This window comes from Micromys minutus, assembly GCF_963924665.1.
Source record: "Micromys minutus genome assembly, chromosome: 22".
Classification (NCBI taxonomy): Eukaryota; Metazoa; Chordata; class Mammalia; order Rodentia; family Muridae; genus Micromys; species Micromys minutus.
The window spans coordinates 30,183,999-30,200,165 of record NC_137957.1 but is presented as its reverse complement, the minus strand read 5'-3'; the positions used below and the strand labels follow the sequence as shown (position 1 = coordinate 30,200,165).

At 34.6% G+C, this 16,167-nt stretch overlaps 1 pseudogene across 1 annotated transcript; it reads left to right on the top strand.

Moving 5' to 3' along the window:
* Positions 1-12,951: 12,951 nt before the first annotated feature.
* LOC308434924 (D-3-phosphoglycerate dehydrogenase-like) lies at positions 12,952-14,523 on the top strand (annotated as a pseudogene). Its single transcript has one exon. The product of its transcript is annotated as a D-3-phosphoglycerate dehydrogenase-like (transcript).
* The last annotated feature ends 1,644 nt before the right edge of the window (positions 14,524-16,167 follow it).

Here is a 16,167-nt window from a genome sequence, read left to right as displayed (position 1 = left end):
TAGCAGCTCTATTTTAATAGCCAGAAGGTGGAAAGTAACCAGATGTCCTTCAGTAGATGAATGGATACAAAAATCATGGTACATTTACACAATGGAGTACTACTCAGCCGTCAGAAACAATGACTTAACCAAATTCTAAAGAAATTAGTTGCATCTAGAGAATATCATCCTGAGTGAGATAACCCAGTCACAAAAGAACAGACATAATATGCAGTCACTGATAGTGGGATGCTATCCTTAGAGGCTTGGACTGCTCCAGAAACAACTCACAGACTGTGTGAAGTTCAAGAAAAAAAGAAAACAAAACAAAACAATCAAAAAAAAAAAAAAGTCATGCTTAATCCTTACACACCAAGAAAATGTTGACTAATTTCAGGTTACATTCTGTTTTACATGTACTTTTTGCTCATTGTATCTAGTAAGACCTTATTGCAGAGTATGAAACTTTAAAAAGAGAAAAAAAAAAAGCCAAGCACTGACACAATTGTATTTGTATACATTTATGCAAAAATGTTTACAATTTTTTTTATCTTTGTTTTTTAAAATAAAGTTAAAAATAAGTGTAGTTTGTTTCCCCAATGAGACTCCCTTGGAAAAATAATCAAATTTCAATTGGCAAATGAGTATCAGTTGCAGGTTGATTTTGAGTTAATACTGGAGGCCTGTATCTACTTTTTTCAGGTCTAAGATTCATCTAGTGCAGGCACTGTGCATGCTGTCTAACATTTGTGAGTTTATAAGAACTTTGCTATTGATGATTTAGGTGACCTTGTTTTGTTGGCATCCCCCATTCCCTCTGGCTCTCTTTAACTCAAGTCTCCTTTGGGAACTGAAAGGACGAATTTAATGGAGATATTCCATTAGAGATCTATGAGGATGGAAATTTGTTCCATCTTTAAATATATTCTTCAATTTGCTTCTTAAAATTCCTATAAGTCTTAAGGTACAAGTCTTTCACTTGACTTGAGTTACCTCAAGATATCTTATATTGTTTGGGACTATTGTCAAAAGCATTGTTTCTATGACTTCTTTCTGTCATTTTTATAAAGAAGCACTACTGATATTTGTAAATAAGTTCATATTTATTTACCTTGATGGAAGCACATTGTCTTCTATGCTAATTTTATTTAAAATTCATGAAAATAGTCTTGAGTATATTGCTTATGTATTGCTATTATTACACACTATTTAAATTTCTGTTGCTAGTCTAAGTATCATACTTAGGATTTGAGTTTTTCTAAGTCTAATCTCTGATATCTAGTCTCTGATATTTTATTAGTAAGTTCCTAATGCAGCATTGATCAGTTTTGCAGTTGATTCAATTTTTGTTATAATTACTCTTATCATTCATTATGCTTTTGTGTTTGTATGTAGTATACACACATGTACATATTCCAGTGTGGGCAGGTGCATATGTATGTCATTTAGTGCCTATGTGCAGTCATTGATCTACCTCCAGCTTTTCCTTCTGCTGATCACAACCTTAAATTTTTTATAGTCTCTCATTGAACCTATGGCTAACCATTTCAGCTAGTCTGTTTTCCTAGTTAAATGCTGAGATTTGCTCATGTTCTTTTCCCCATCCCTTTGACTACCAATAGGCATAGTTGTACCTACTTTTTATATGGATGTTTGAAACTCAAACTGATGTTTTCTTGTATGCATGGTTCTCTCAGTAAACCATTTTTTAATCCAACACACTCCAAGTTCAATGTTTTATTATATATATATATATATATATATATATAATATTATTATAATTATATATATAATAATAATTATATATATATATATATATAATTACCAAAACCTTTTAAATTTAGAGCATTTTAGGGACTTAAGCTCAACTTTGTTTATAAAAAATATAATGTGGTATTCTCAGAACAAGTTATGATCTTCTCCTTCCCATTTGTTTTTCATTTTCTAGCTCTTGGAATTAAATGAATTTGTCTTAATTATTTTCCTTCTTAGAACAAATACTTCCAACAAGGCAGATTATTTTCATCTGGTTATGATGATTCCATATGGTCAAATATTCTATTAATAGGAAATAAAGGCTCATTTCTTTCTGTAGAATCTGCTATAATATTGTACTCAAATACTAATCATTTTGTCACATACAAATTTCTTATATTTTTCCTCATCTTATCATGGCCTCAGAATTCATCTTCATTTAATCTCTACACATATACACACCCTTTCTCCTCACTTTTCATATGGTTTTAAATGAATACATGAAAGAAGATAAAGAAGATAAAACAAAAATCAGCTCTCAAAACTTGGCAGATTCGACTTTTCTTTGAACTCATATACCTGAACTATATTTGCAAAAATTAATATGGAGATCACATTCATTCCTGAAATTCTGAGTTTTCAGGTTGGCAAAAACAGAAAAATTGAGTGTCAGCTAAAACTAAAATAAACAAAACCTATAAATGGAAATTGAATATGATTCTGAAGCTTTCTCTTTGATCATGACTGAGACTAATTAATTACGAAGGTGATAATTGAATCTGAAGAGTTGAATTTGAAATTCAAAGACGCTTTTGGCTCACAATTTGTTTATTTGAGCATCAAAAGAAGTGTGTGTCCATTATTCACTAGAATTATTATGATGGAATGTGTTTTCAACTTGAAAGTGTGCCTCAGACATAAGAGTATTTTCTAAAATGTTTCCTGAAACCATTATATCAGGTTTGGGTATTAAATTACACCCTGATAAATAGTGTAAATAGTTCCTGTACACACCTGAACTATCCCAGTTTATTCTGCTGTTGTTTAGTGTCTGTCTATATCAGCTGAATACACTAGCATAGGCCAAAGAATTGTGTGAGAAAACATCTTTTCTAGGGTTATTCGCATCCCATGTCTACGTGTCTCTACTTTATCAATATAGGCCTGTTTGCTTTTGAAGATGGTCCTCGAGTCTCTAAAATAAACAGTATAAGACTAAGCTTATTGTTTTGTCAAAATGTATTAGAGTAAAATAGACTTAATACTTTCCTGTTTAAATACACTTTGCCTTGTTTAGAAAGCATAACAAACTCAGCAATAATTTATTTTTTCTGCTATGAAAATAGAAAAAAAAACCTATTTTTATTTAGATATTTATTCTTGCTATGTACAAGTTTAGCTTGATTTTGATTGATATCTTGGTTCTGCTTTAATTCTTCACTTTTCTACACATTTTTAAATTATCTCCATGTTCAAAGCTCAAGTGCAAGGGGATAAAAGATGTCCACATTAAAGCAGGTACACTGAAATTATTGGAAGAGAAAGTAGGGGAAACCTTAGAACACATCGGCACAGGAGACAATTTCCTGAACAGAACACCAATGACTCGTGCTCTAAGGTCAAATATCGACAAATGGGACTTAATGAGTTTGCAAACTTTCTGTAAGGCTAAGGACACTGTCAAGAAAACAAAAGGCAGCCAACAGAGTGGGAAAAGATCTTTACCAACCCCACATCAGATAGAGGCCTAATATCCAAGGTATACAAAGAACTCAAGAAGTTAGACACCAGAGAATCAAACAACCCTATTAAAAAATGGGGTACAGAGCTAAACAAAAAGTTCTCAACTGAGGAATATAAAATGGATGAGAAGCATCTAAGGAAGTGATTGATATCAATAGCCATCAGGGAAATGCAAATCAAAACAACCCTGGGGTTCCACCTCTTGCTATATTTCTGATAAGTATGAGTAGAATTCATGTTAAATCACACATTTCTTACGCCCTTTTCACAATTCTCTAAGGACTGGGTGGCCAATTTCTCTCCCTGTTTCTTCCCTTCTCTCCCTAGCCCCTCTCCTTACTTCTCTTATCTTTCTTCACTCCCCGCTTTCTCAACATTTTTGTTTTACTTGTTTCCTTTCTTGCTCCCATCCTTCTCTTAGATTCTTTCTTTCAATTTTAAGTCTGAAGTCAGCACACCAAATTGCAGAAATACAAGTGAATTACATGACTTTGCAGTATTCTGTACCTCAATCATTAGTGAGGAATTTTGATCATTAACTCTTTACATTTTTGTGAAAATTATTACCAAAATATCTGAAATCATTTTTTCTGTAATGTTCAATGAGGTGTGTGTGTGTGTGTGTGTGTGTGTGTGTGTGTGTTTGTGTATCTGTGCATGTTATTAAAACCATTTGCATTTATCATGTCTTTTTAAGTTTTTATATAAAGATATTAAATGCAACATTAAGGGATATCTTTCCAATGACACAACTGAGATTAAAGGCAGAATCCAGGTTGTACTTTTCTCAACTGACTTTCTCTACCATATTCTGTTTCCTAACTTGTCAAATTTGGGTTAATAGTATGAAAAGAATCTTTTCTTCCTTCATTATAAGCAAGTGATAGAGATGGAAATTCAAAATAAGCAGTGATACTTTGCTCTTCTCACTGCTAACTTTTCTCTCTAAATTCAAAGAAGAATGAGGGCACATAACCTCTCTGAAAGTACAACAGCTAATATTTTACCTATTGAGCCACACATTCTTTTGCTTCTTCTATATAACCATGCTTAAGATAGACCTGACAAGTAAGTTAGGCTGTACATTATTACCTTTTTAAAATTTAATTTGGCATCTGACTAAACTCTACTGGGCCATGTCAGAGAAGGTGGATAGTGATAAGATGCACTCTGAGAAGCTCAATGTAGATTCAAAGATATTTTAAACAAAGGGAGATATGAAATGATTGATAATCAGTCATTCTTTTTGGTATCTGCACAAAAGGCACAAATTATTCTATATTATATAGGTATCAGATTGCAATGGAATTTAACAGGAAAGGCATGAAGCAGCATTAAGTATAGATGTTTATTTTTCATGAGTTAAAGTTTCCAAATTGACTACAATGACATATTTATTTTTTACTGTCTATTTTAAAGATAATTCATTTACTATAATTTATGTTTCATATATTTATAATGGCTCTGCCTTAATTTCAAACCACTATTCATGAAGAGAAATCTAGAGTATATGTGAATGCAATACTTAAAGGAAAAATGCTTTGGCAGCAAGGGTCATATATCCATCCACATTCCTGAAAGCATCATATAACAATATTGAACTATACTCTAAGGTTCTTTTCTTATACTTAAAAATGAAAGAAGAAAAAAAGAAACTTAGGAAAATGATAATTTTTGCTTGCATTTGATCTGTCCCAAAAAGGGAAAATTTGTCAGTTTTCTTTTACACATATGAACTGAAAATAGAAAATTTCCATTGGTAGAAAATAAGGCATTTAGATACATATTCATAGATCATGCAGTTTCCATGTTTTATCCTTTGTAAATAGCAATCTAATATTTCCACTATTTGAAAAAAAAAGAATTTTCTTTGTTTCAGTAACAAAATGAGAAAGCTCTCAAAGTTGTTTCCACTTAGTTTCCAAGTTCTCCATTAGATTTTTTTTCTCACATCAGCCACAATTTGTAGACTTTGCTCTCCTTATCTGATGCAATCAGAGTAAATGAAATGGAGAATCGAAAGGTCGTTGCCTTCCTAATCCAGGAAACACGACCTCATTTTTACTTTCTCCCATTTCTCTTAAACTATAAGACCTTGTCCATCAGTGGCTGAAATTGTGTCACCACTGTTATTTAGAGGTATGGACACATGTTTGTTCGTGTTCTATAATATCATCAAACCTTTTGTTCATTACATCACAAAGACCCTAATTTTAACTATTTGTAATTAAATTTGTTTAGTTTGATTTTAAAACTTCTCTTTCTTACTAAAATAGAAATCACAGGAATGTTATCTATAATGAAACTTTGCAATGATAAAATGCTATTTTGTTAATGAAACATTTTATTTTTTAATTTGCCCTATTAACACACAGATTGTCTAAGTAATTCTATGCCAATTTATATATGTGCATACATACATGGGTAAATGCATGTCCTGAATAAAATTTGAGTGAAGCTGATGAAATCTCTGATGTAAATTTTTCTCCTGCCAAGATATGTTTTCTGAGTGTTTTCATATAATGGAAAATTTTACAAAAGAACAAAGTCAGAAGGTTGCATTACAAATAACCTGATTGTTTACCAATCATTGTCCCTTTCTTTCTGTTATTACTAGTCTCCCATATCAAATTTGCAGTGGTTCAGATTTTCACAGGTCTTTGACCTCTCCAACATAGCCTTTAACAATATGGCCACCTATTAGAATTCTGCCTTATGAAGTTGGACAGTTATGAAAAGTGTAACCTCATGGCGTTTCCTTGACATAGCTGAGGTCATTCATTTCCACTTTTATGTTTATTTGCTAATGAGTAGTAAATGGGGTTATATTACTACTAGTTTACAGATAGCACATCAAGTTACAATTTGTGAAGGGAAGTCAGCCTAGGTCACTGGATGAAACCCATCCACTTGGAGTTCATGATTATTCAATAAATAAATATTCATTGTTTGACAAAACACACCAAAGACTCAAATGTTCCTCAAAATACTATGGATTGGGATCTTAAGAAGCATGACAGAAAATATATTTAGTGTGTTTACTGTTTTAAATACCAAAAAACTATATTTTCAGATGTTTGCACGTTTGTGACTGACTGCTACAATGGCGTAATAGTCAAGTAAAGCACCCAAGGAAGATGTCTTGATGTGGCTACCCTAATTTAAAATATAGAAATCAATATTTAACATCTATAGTATAGTTGCTATGGTATCACATCTTTGGTAAAGCCAAAATTGCAATAGTATAATTACAATTTAAGACAAGGACTATCTCAAACAAATTATATTTGATTATATATAACCCTCAAAATTAAACATCATGACTTTTGCCTCTAGGTTAACTCATTCATTGGTATAGTTCAGGGGTGGTTTATCAATGTTTATTTAGCAATATTTATTGAGAATTTCATATAGTATGCAATAAAATGTGATCATAACATTCATGTATCTCCTACCATAATTTGTTACATACTCCTCCAAAGTCCTGCTACGATTGTATGCCCATTTCTACTTTTAATAAATATGTGCAGTTACTAGGTCCCCTATGTGTATATCTCTGGTATAATCTACAGGATCATCAAAATAGTTCTAGTACCCATACTCTCAAAGAAACAATGGTCTCTTTCTGCCACACAGTAACAAATACCTGCCAATATCCTCAGTAATAAGTGGATCTTGGAAACTACATATGTGCCCTAATATGGCTGACACGATCTGTGGCAGGTTGCATGTTCATGTAAATACAATTGCTATAAATTTATGATTTCAATATTTCTTCTGTGTCTGGACAACAACATCTCACAGCCGTTGTCCTACACTCTCTATTTTTACATCCTTTTCTCCTTGTCAGTGTTGTTCATATATGCCTGGTTTTATGCTATGAGCAATGATAAAGATGCCCCATTCAGAGTCAAATGCTCATCTCTTAGTCTCAACATTTTGATCATTCTAGAATCTCTGACTTGGCGGCTGCACACTTCAAAAAGAAAATAGTGTATCCACTGTTGAAAAAAAACTCATGTCTGTAGGTATAAATGTAAATCTTTGGAAGATAATTTGAAAACATGGCCATCTAGCAAACTGTAAATAATGTTTTCTATAGGCTTTTGAAGAGGACTTGGACCAGGCATGAAATCTATTCCTGAGAGGCATCTATCAAATCCAATACGAAAGCATTTAGTTACTCATTAATTGTCACAATCCACTTTTACAGTTAGTTTAAAAATTTTCAAATTTAAAAAGATGAAGATATATCTCATTTGGTAATGTAGTTGCTACACAGCATGAGACCCTGCGTTCCATTCCCAGGGTGTGGTAAACACTTATTATGCCAATAATTCTGGGGAGCTAGAGGCAGGGTACCCCATAGGGATCACTGGCCAATGCATTTGGTCTAATCAGGCTTTCCCAAGACTCATGGTGAAACTCTGCCTCAAAACAAAAGAATGGTACCCAAGGGAAAACACACAATATTGTGCTGTGCCCTCAATATGCATATGCACGTACACTTATAAGTGCACACTCAGAAATTAAAAAGAACTTAATTGAAGTGAAATAAAAATATAAAGAAAATATAAAATTTTCTCCTATTAAAATCATTTTAGAGTCATGTATTGAATTTTTATTATAAAAAATATTCTTGACCATTCCTTGTTCTGACATCCATTGCAAAAAAAAAAAAAAAAATCAATACCCAAATTAATGCTTGTCTCCCATCAATTTCTCAACTCACAGATAAAAAAAAAAAAAAAAAAAAAAAAAAAAAAAAACGATCTCCTAGCAAAGGATGAGCAAATCGTTATCAGGCTTTGTGATCCCTTCTTAATCAGATCAATGAGATTCCTGGGAAAAAAATTAAAGGAAATTAAAGCATCCTTTCTTTTGTATTAAGTAGAAACATTGTTATGTGAGAACAATAAATTGCCCCTTTCTATTGACATTTAGCTATCCAAAGTATAAAAATTTTCTTATAAGAGTACAATATAAATATGTTACATGATGTCTGTAATGTCTGTATAACTTCATTATTTAGAGTAAAATTTAGGTTTGCTTATTTCCCTCACATCTCACTCACTGACCACTGCCCCATTACCCCCTCTCACCATCTCTCACTCATACTCCCCTTGTCCTCTGAGCAGGTGTCCTCCACATACCCTGTATCCTCTGCTCCCAGGCACTTGAAGTCTCTGTAAAGCTGGGCAATTCCTTTTCCACTGAAGCCCAAAAGGCAGATTAGCTAGAAAGTATCCCATATACAGGCAACAGCTTTTTAGAGTCATGCTTGATCCAATTGCTCAGGACCCAGATGGAGGCCAAGGTGACCATCTGTTACAAATGTGTGGAGAGGCCTAGGTCCAGCCGTGTATGTCTTTAGTTGGTGATTTAGATTTTGAGAGCCTCAAGGTTCCAGGTTAGCTTATTCTACTGTCTGTTGGGTTTCCTATGAAGTTCTTGTAATTTTAGGGCAAAAAAAAAAATTGGAATAATGTATGTCATACATAATGCATTAAAACAAGGTTTTGGTAATTAAAAAGATATATGTTGTTCATTTAAAAAAATAGGTTTGAAGTCTATATTTATTGTCATTCATTTAATAGTGAATAAGTTTGAAAATTAAATTTGTTCAGATAGGAAGGCTTATAAAATAAGTGATGCAAAAATTATACAAATCTTATTCATTAAGTACTTTAAATTATTTGAAGTAGATCAAATGGGGCAAATCTTAGATACTAGTCTATTTTATAAGATGGACTTGTCTTCAAACACCCTCACCTTCTTATTATAATTTGTCATTTTGAGAAAATACATTTGTTAAGATTTATATATACATGCTATTGTTTTCAATGTTACTGTACACATTGTACACCTTTATGTGACTTTATTCTGTATTATACATTTTACTGTTTTTTTTAATATTCAATAACAGTTCTTGCAGTGCTTCAGTGGATGACACTATTACAGTGTTAAAAGTATAAATTTGATTTGTAGGGAGTGCAAGGATTTAGTTTATTCTGATCACCCATTCTCATGTTATGAAAACAAGAACAGAAAACACTGAGAAAATTCTTTTTAGTATAAAAGTATATGTGTGAGGGCGTTTTTAGAAAGAATACTGGTCATTTAGTATGCTAAAAGGTAGCCTTCTGTTATCATCAAGGTTTTAGATTTTAAACTTTGTATGTGTGTGTGTGTGTGTGTGTGTGTGTGTGTGTGTGCGCGCGCGCGCGCGCGCCTGTGTGAGAATATGTGTGTGTGAGAGAGACAGAGAGACAGAGAGAAGCAGATAGGCAGAGCGACAGAGCCCCTGAACATATGACACTGTGTGAGAGAACAAGGTGAAGAAGTTTTCTCTCGATTTTCAACAGGTAGTTTCTGGAGGTGGAATTCTGGTTGTAAAGCTTAGTGACAGTCACCTTTATCCACTGAGCCATCTCAGTCTCATGCCTTAAATTTACAGTAATGGATTCTACTTGCAAGTATTGAGCAATCTTACCTTAGATATGAATGGTAATTTCAGTCTTAAAAACATACCTAAAATTATCGTAGAGTTAAATATTATGTGGATTGGGTGAACAAAATGTTTCATTTAATCCCTTACTAGCAAAATGGACAAGTGAGTTTTAAATAGTGTGGTGTTTGGTTTTAGTTTTTGGCTTGCTGAAATTTGGCTGGGAATATGTCTGCATGTGACCTTAACTTTTGTTCATTATAAATTGAGTGATAATTTTTTCTTGCATATAAATAAAACATCAATTAATGGACCCCTGCACCGATTAACACAAGTATTTATAATATAGAGAAGCTGGAATTTTTTCTCAGGTAGACAGCACATGCAATATTCCATCACTTAACACATCTTAATACTACATATAATTAGAATGCTAAATGCCAGCAAGCATGCTCTATAAGTTATACTAATGTGCCTTTTAGCAGTACTGCTTACCTGCTGAGCAGCTATCATATTTAAAACCTATTTGCAGTCTCCCTATGCTCTCAAAGAGAAGACAGCTAAAGTAATGATACTATTGGAACTGTATATAATCATCTCCTATAAAAACATCTAGTCCTGATTCCAATTATGTTAATTCACTGCAGAGGGAACTGTACAATTCAATCATAAGAAGGCTCATTGCCTTTCAGAGGCCCCTTGACAGCACACACGGAGTCCCCTTGAAAGTATTTAGCAAATCCCTTTGTGGTACATGAGGGCTTAAAGCTGCAATAAACCAATCCCTTTACATTGGTAAATTCCTCTGGACTCAATGAGAGCTTTGCAGGGATTGGAGGTATGGGGTTTTTCTTCCTCGGTTCAGTCTCCACAACTCACCCAGATGATATATAATAATGCAGACAATTTTGAACTCCTAGGGTCACTAAGTGTCAAAAGGATTATAACTCATAGTGAAACAACAGTTTAAACATGAGTCATCTTATTCTAGTACTGTAGAAATACTAGTGACACTTTATTTTTTATTTTATTTAGCATTATGCTTTTAAATGAATCACTGTTGTATTCTCCTGTGCCTGATAGAACTCTCAGGACACACATGGTACAGAATTGTGAAAATGATGTCATGCAATTTTCTTTACCAATAAAGCTCTTTTGGTGACAATCAGGCTGACTTTCAAGCTTACAGAATTCTTGAGCTTGTAGCTCCATTTAAATAGACCATAATTTCCTGTAACCATGCAGGAGGAATTGACTGCATTATCTATAACACAATGATTTTAGTAAAAATAAGAATCCACTCTGACACGTTTCTTTGTTGTAGGTACACTAAGTGCCTTTGCTGATGATTTCTATTTTTTCCTCCAAACAGGAAACCATTTATTGATGATTAATACACCCAATGTTGTCAGAGGAAATCTATTTAGACTGAGCAGTTCTTGTAAAACACATTCTGCCATGGAAAACTATATTAAAGCCATAACTCAAAAATTATAAGTTAATTATGTATTGTGGTCTGAAGCAGTTATTTCGAAAACCTTGAATTATTTTTTCAATTTTTCAGATGCCTGGTGCACTCTTAGAAAGAGGGGCTGGCCAGTGTTGCCCTACTTACTATAACATGGTTATAACATTTTAATATGACAAAATATTCCAAACTTTGGAGTAGTGCATACATATACTATTTAGGATATAGTGCAGGGGCTTGAAACACTTGCTGAAAAATCTCAGAAGAAGATGCTTGCTGTGGAAGTTATCAAACCCATTCACATAGTCTTAATTTCAATCTATTATAAGATTGATAAGTTATTATTCTAAAGAAGTGAAAGCATAATGATATTTGGGTTTCTTTGGACTATTCATTCTGGGTCAGGAAGTGGTACTAAAATCCTGGAATACTAGGCTTAACAACCAGTTCCCAAAGACTGGTAAGCTAACAGAGTTGAAGCAGTAAAGAAGAATCTCAATGTGGCCACATCGAGAAGAAAGGGATCCTAGTGATATAAAATCAATGGTGAATGTCATTGCAACTGACTCCTTGTTCTACACATAATTCAAGGACTGGTCCTCTCTCCACAAAAATAAAATAAAGTAAAAAAGCTGAAAGTAAATTTAATAGAAAATATAAAGTTGATACACAAGAAAAATACAATTGGCTAGCTTAGCACTTGAGAACTTTTTTCAATTTATTTTATTCTTTAATCTTGCATACATGGAAAATGAAAAACAGTGGAGAGGTTAAAGTAATGGGAAATAATATAACTGTATTTTAATTTCCAAAATAAATAAAAAAATAAAGGCAAGAAGAAATGCTTTCTATATTTCTAGTGCTTTCATTAAGCGTGCTCCTGGTGTTCACACTCTACGCTCTACATGGAGAAAGAGGTATATCGTTACACCTTCCATTAGGTATTAACCTCAACATGAAGGAATTTGTCCAAATGAACTCAACAAATTTATAAATTTTTTCATCGGTCAGATGTCTATATAGCATCTTACCATAAATTAAGACTTCCGTAAATAACTTCGCCGAGATGCAAACTGTCTATATTAATTTTCAAAGATCAGCCTAAAAGATAAAATATATTCATTTTTAAACTATCGTTCACATAAAAGTACCAGAAAATTTTCTATATAATTAATGTCAAATAAATGCAGATGTGTTTTCCTTTGCCATCCTGGAATCATAGGTATTTTTGATACAGTTAAATGTCTCATTTCCATTCCATTTGCCTACCTATGGTATGGTCTTCCTATCTTGCTGACAAGTATGTATTATTTTGCTTCTATTGAAGAAAAAAATATTCAGACTAAAAATTACTAATTGTCAAAATAACAGTCACATAAATCACAGTAGTAATACAAGAAGAATGTAAGATTAAAAGTAATTTATAGTCGTACAATTTTATATGATTTTTTTAGAAAATAGAATTAGTGGTAAGGGGGAGATCTAGAACTCTGCCCAGCTAGCACTGCCTGCAGTTTCCTGTACTAAGTGCTTCTGCCCACCAGGGCAACTGATTCCAATGGCCTTAGCAAATCTGCACAGTGACAGCCTGGACTCCTGCTGTCAGAAGATCCTGCAAGATGCAGGGCTGCAGGTGGTGGAGAAGCAGAAGGAGAGCAAGGAGGAGCTCATAGGCAAACCCCAGGACTGTGAAGGCCTTATCCTCCGGAGAGCTACTAAGGTCACTGCTGATGTTACCAACGCCGCAGAGAAGCTCTAGGTGGTGGACAGGGATGGTACAGGCGTGGACAATGTGGATCTGGAGGCTGCCATAGAAAGAGCATCCTAGTCATGAATACCCCCAACGGAAACATCCTCTGTGCTGTGGAACTCACTGGTGGGATGATCATGTGCCTGGCTAGACAGAATCTCCAGATAAAAGTTAATAAATGGAACCAGCAAAAGTTCTTGGGGACAGAACTGAACAGGAAGACTACAGGGAATTCTTGACTTAAGAAGAATTGGGAGAGAGGTGGCCACCCGAAAGCAGTCTTTGGAATGAAGAGTATAGTCTATGACCCCATCATTTCTCTAAAAGTCGCTACCTCCTGTGATGCTCAGCAGCTGCCACTAGAGAAGACCTGTTCTCTCGGTGATTTCATCACTCTCCATACCCCATGCCTGCCCTCCCCCACAGGCTTGCTCAATGACAGCAACTTTGCCCAGGGCAAGATAGGTGTGCTAGTAGTGAACTGTGTCTGAGGAGGCATTGTGGATGAAGGTGCCCAGCTCCGTGCCCTGCAGTCTGGTCAGTGTGCTGGTACTGCACCAGATGCGTTTACAGAAGATCCACCCAGGGACCTTAGTGGACCATAAGAATGTTATCAGCTGTCCCCACTTGGGCCCCAGCACCAAGGAGGCCCAGAGCTGCTGCGGGGAGGAAATTACAGTCCAATTTGTAGACATGGTAAAATGTCTAACTGGAGTTATAAATGCCCAAGCCCTTACCTTCTCTCCACATACCAGGCCTTAGATTTGTCTGGCAGAAGCATTGGGTATGCTGATGCACACCACAGTGGTTACACAAGGAACATCTCTGAAGAATGCTAGGACCTGCCTGAGCCCTGCAGTCATTGTCTGCCTCCTGTGAAAAGCATCAAAGCAGACAGATGTGAACTTGGTGAAATCTAACTTACTGGTTTAACAGGCTGGCCTGAATGTCACCACCTCCCGCAACCCTGTGGTCCCAGGGGAGCAGTGCAGTGGGAAATGTGTTCTGACTGTGGCCCGGGCAGGTGCCCCCTACAAAGCTGTGGGCTTGGTCCAGGGCACCATACCTGTGTTGCAGGTGCTCAACAGAGCTGCCTTCAGGCCAGAGGTGCCATTACACAGGAACCAGTCCCTTCTTATATTCCGGGCTCAGCCCTTCAGTCCTGTAATGGTGCCCACTATGATCGGCCTCCTGGCAGAGGCAAGTGTACAGTTGCCATTCTTCCAAACCTCCAAGGTATCTGATAGAGAAACCTGGCATGCTATGGGCATCTCCTTCCTGCTGCCCAGCCTGGAAGCATGGAAGCACCATGTCCCTGAGGCTTTCCAGTTCTGCTTAGGACCCTGGGACTCAGCGGGCCACCTCCTCAGGCTCTTCTAAAGAAACCCATTCACTATGGACCTGTCAGGAGGGGAGATCACAGAACCGGGGCATGTGCCTGAAATAATATCTAGTAAAGAATCTAACTCCAAAAGAAAAGTGGCACAGAGGTAAAATATCAAATTTAATTCAGCAAATATTAAATTCAGAAAAGAATGAAAAATAAAGAGGAAAAAGAAGTGTTTTATTGTTTTATTATTTTTATAAAGAGGTTATCTAATTTTCTTCTTATATTCGGTAGCTAGAACAATTATATAAAGCATTAACAATAGTGTGGAATACTTATACAGTTACCCCTAGTATTAATATTGATAATATTGGTTAAAGCAATTAGAGAAAAAAAATTGCTTAATTTTTTTTTTTTTTTTTGGTTAAAGCAAAAAAGCATTTCTTACCCCCATACAAACAACTATAAACATCAATTATGTAGACAGTAATGACGTTTCAAAATATTTAAGGCTATTAGTAAAAGTCCCAATTTTCTGGTTATTAGGCTATATCAAAATTATGTGCTTTTACTAGGTTAACATATTAATATTGACAAGTAAAATTGTGATACTAGAATATTTAAATTGGCATTTGAGCACAGTATTAAATTCAATGCAAAGTATTGTTTCTCAATAATAGCTTAAAGTATTTACATTTCCAAACTAAATCCAGATAATTGTAAATAAGAAGAAAAATTGAGAAACAATTTCTTATACCTAAACCTCAGTAACATCTGCATTTGTCTAATAAAAGCTGGAATTTTGAAGTTATTCAATTTATAGTCATCCATTAAACATAATATCTTGAACAAACATGAGCCAATTCTTAGGTTTCAGTTCTGAACAAGACCGAAGGCACTGATTATATATTGAGTAGAAATAAGTATGAATCTAGCATCCTTAAGCAAGCAAATAATGAAAGAGTTTTGGATGTATAACTCGGGTCTGCAACCTAATAGAGAAAATGTTGAGGGGAAAAATATAATTCTAACATACATGTATGCCACAATGATGCATCTAAAAGTTTATCAGTGAGCCAACCAATTTTGAACAGTAAAATTTGATCTCACTACTCAGTCACTACTTCTGCTGTCCAAAGTGAAATGTTCATTATTCTCTGTGAGCATATATGCTATTTCTACACCCATGTCAATTAACATACAGAATAGAATAATCACACTAACACACAGTAGAGGCACGCCAAGGGAAACACATTAAAATCAATCTGTGGATCAGTTTTAATATGCGAAAGATGCTTAGCTAGGCCTCTTAGGAAATGTGAATATCAAAGATAGCTCTATAATTAACTTAAAATCACACACAGAGCTACAAAACAGAAAAATTAGCCTGCACTTGTTAGAATCTTTTGGAATAGTATGTATGGAATTCAGAATATAGAAATGTAAAATGTTTTAGTTTTTGTTAAGTAGGTTGGTCCTGGGGTTTTGTTTGTTTACTTTTGCTCTTTAGTTATTAATTTTGGTTTGGTTGCTTTGGGCTTTTTGTTTGCTTGTTTTCTGTTTTAGGAATGTGTAAGTGTTCTTGAAACAATTAGGAGTCAAGCAAATGTTGAGTTTCCTTACCAAATTTATGCAGTCACCAAAACACAGTCATTATTGCTGATGCCAAGAAGTGCTTGCTGACATGAGACTGATAT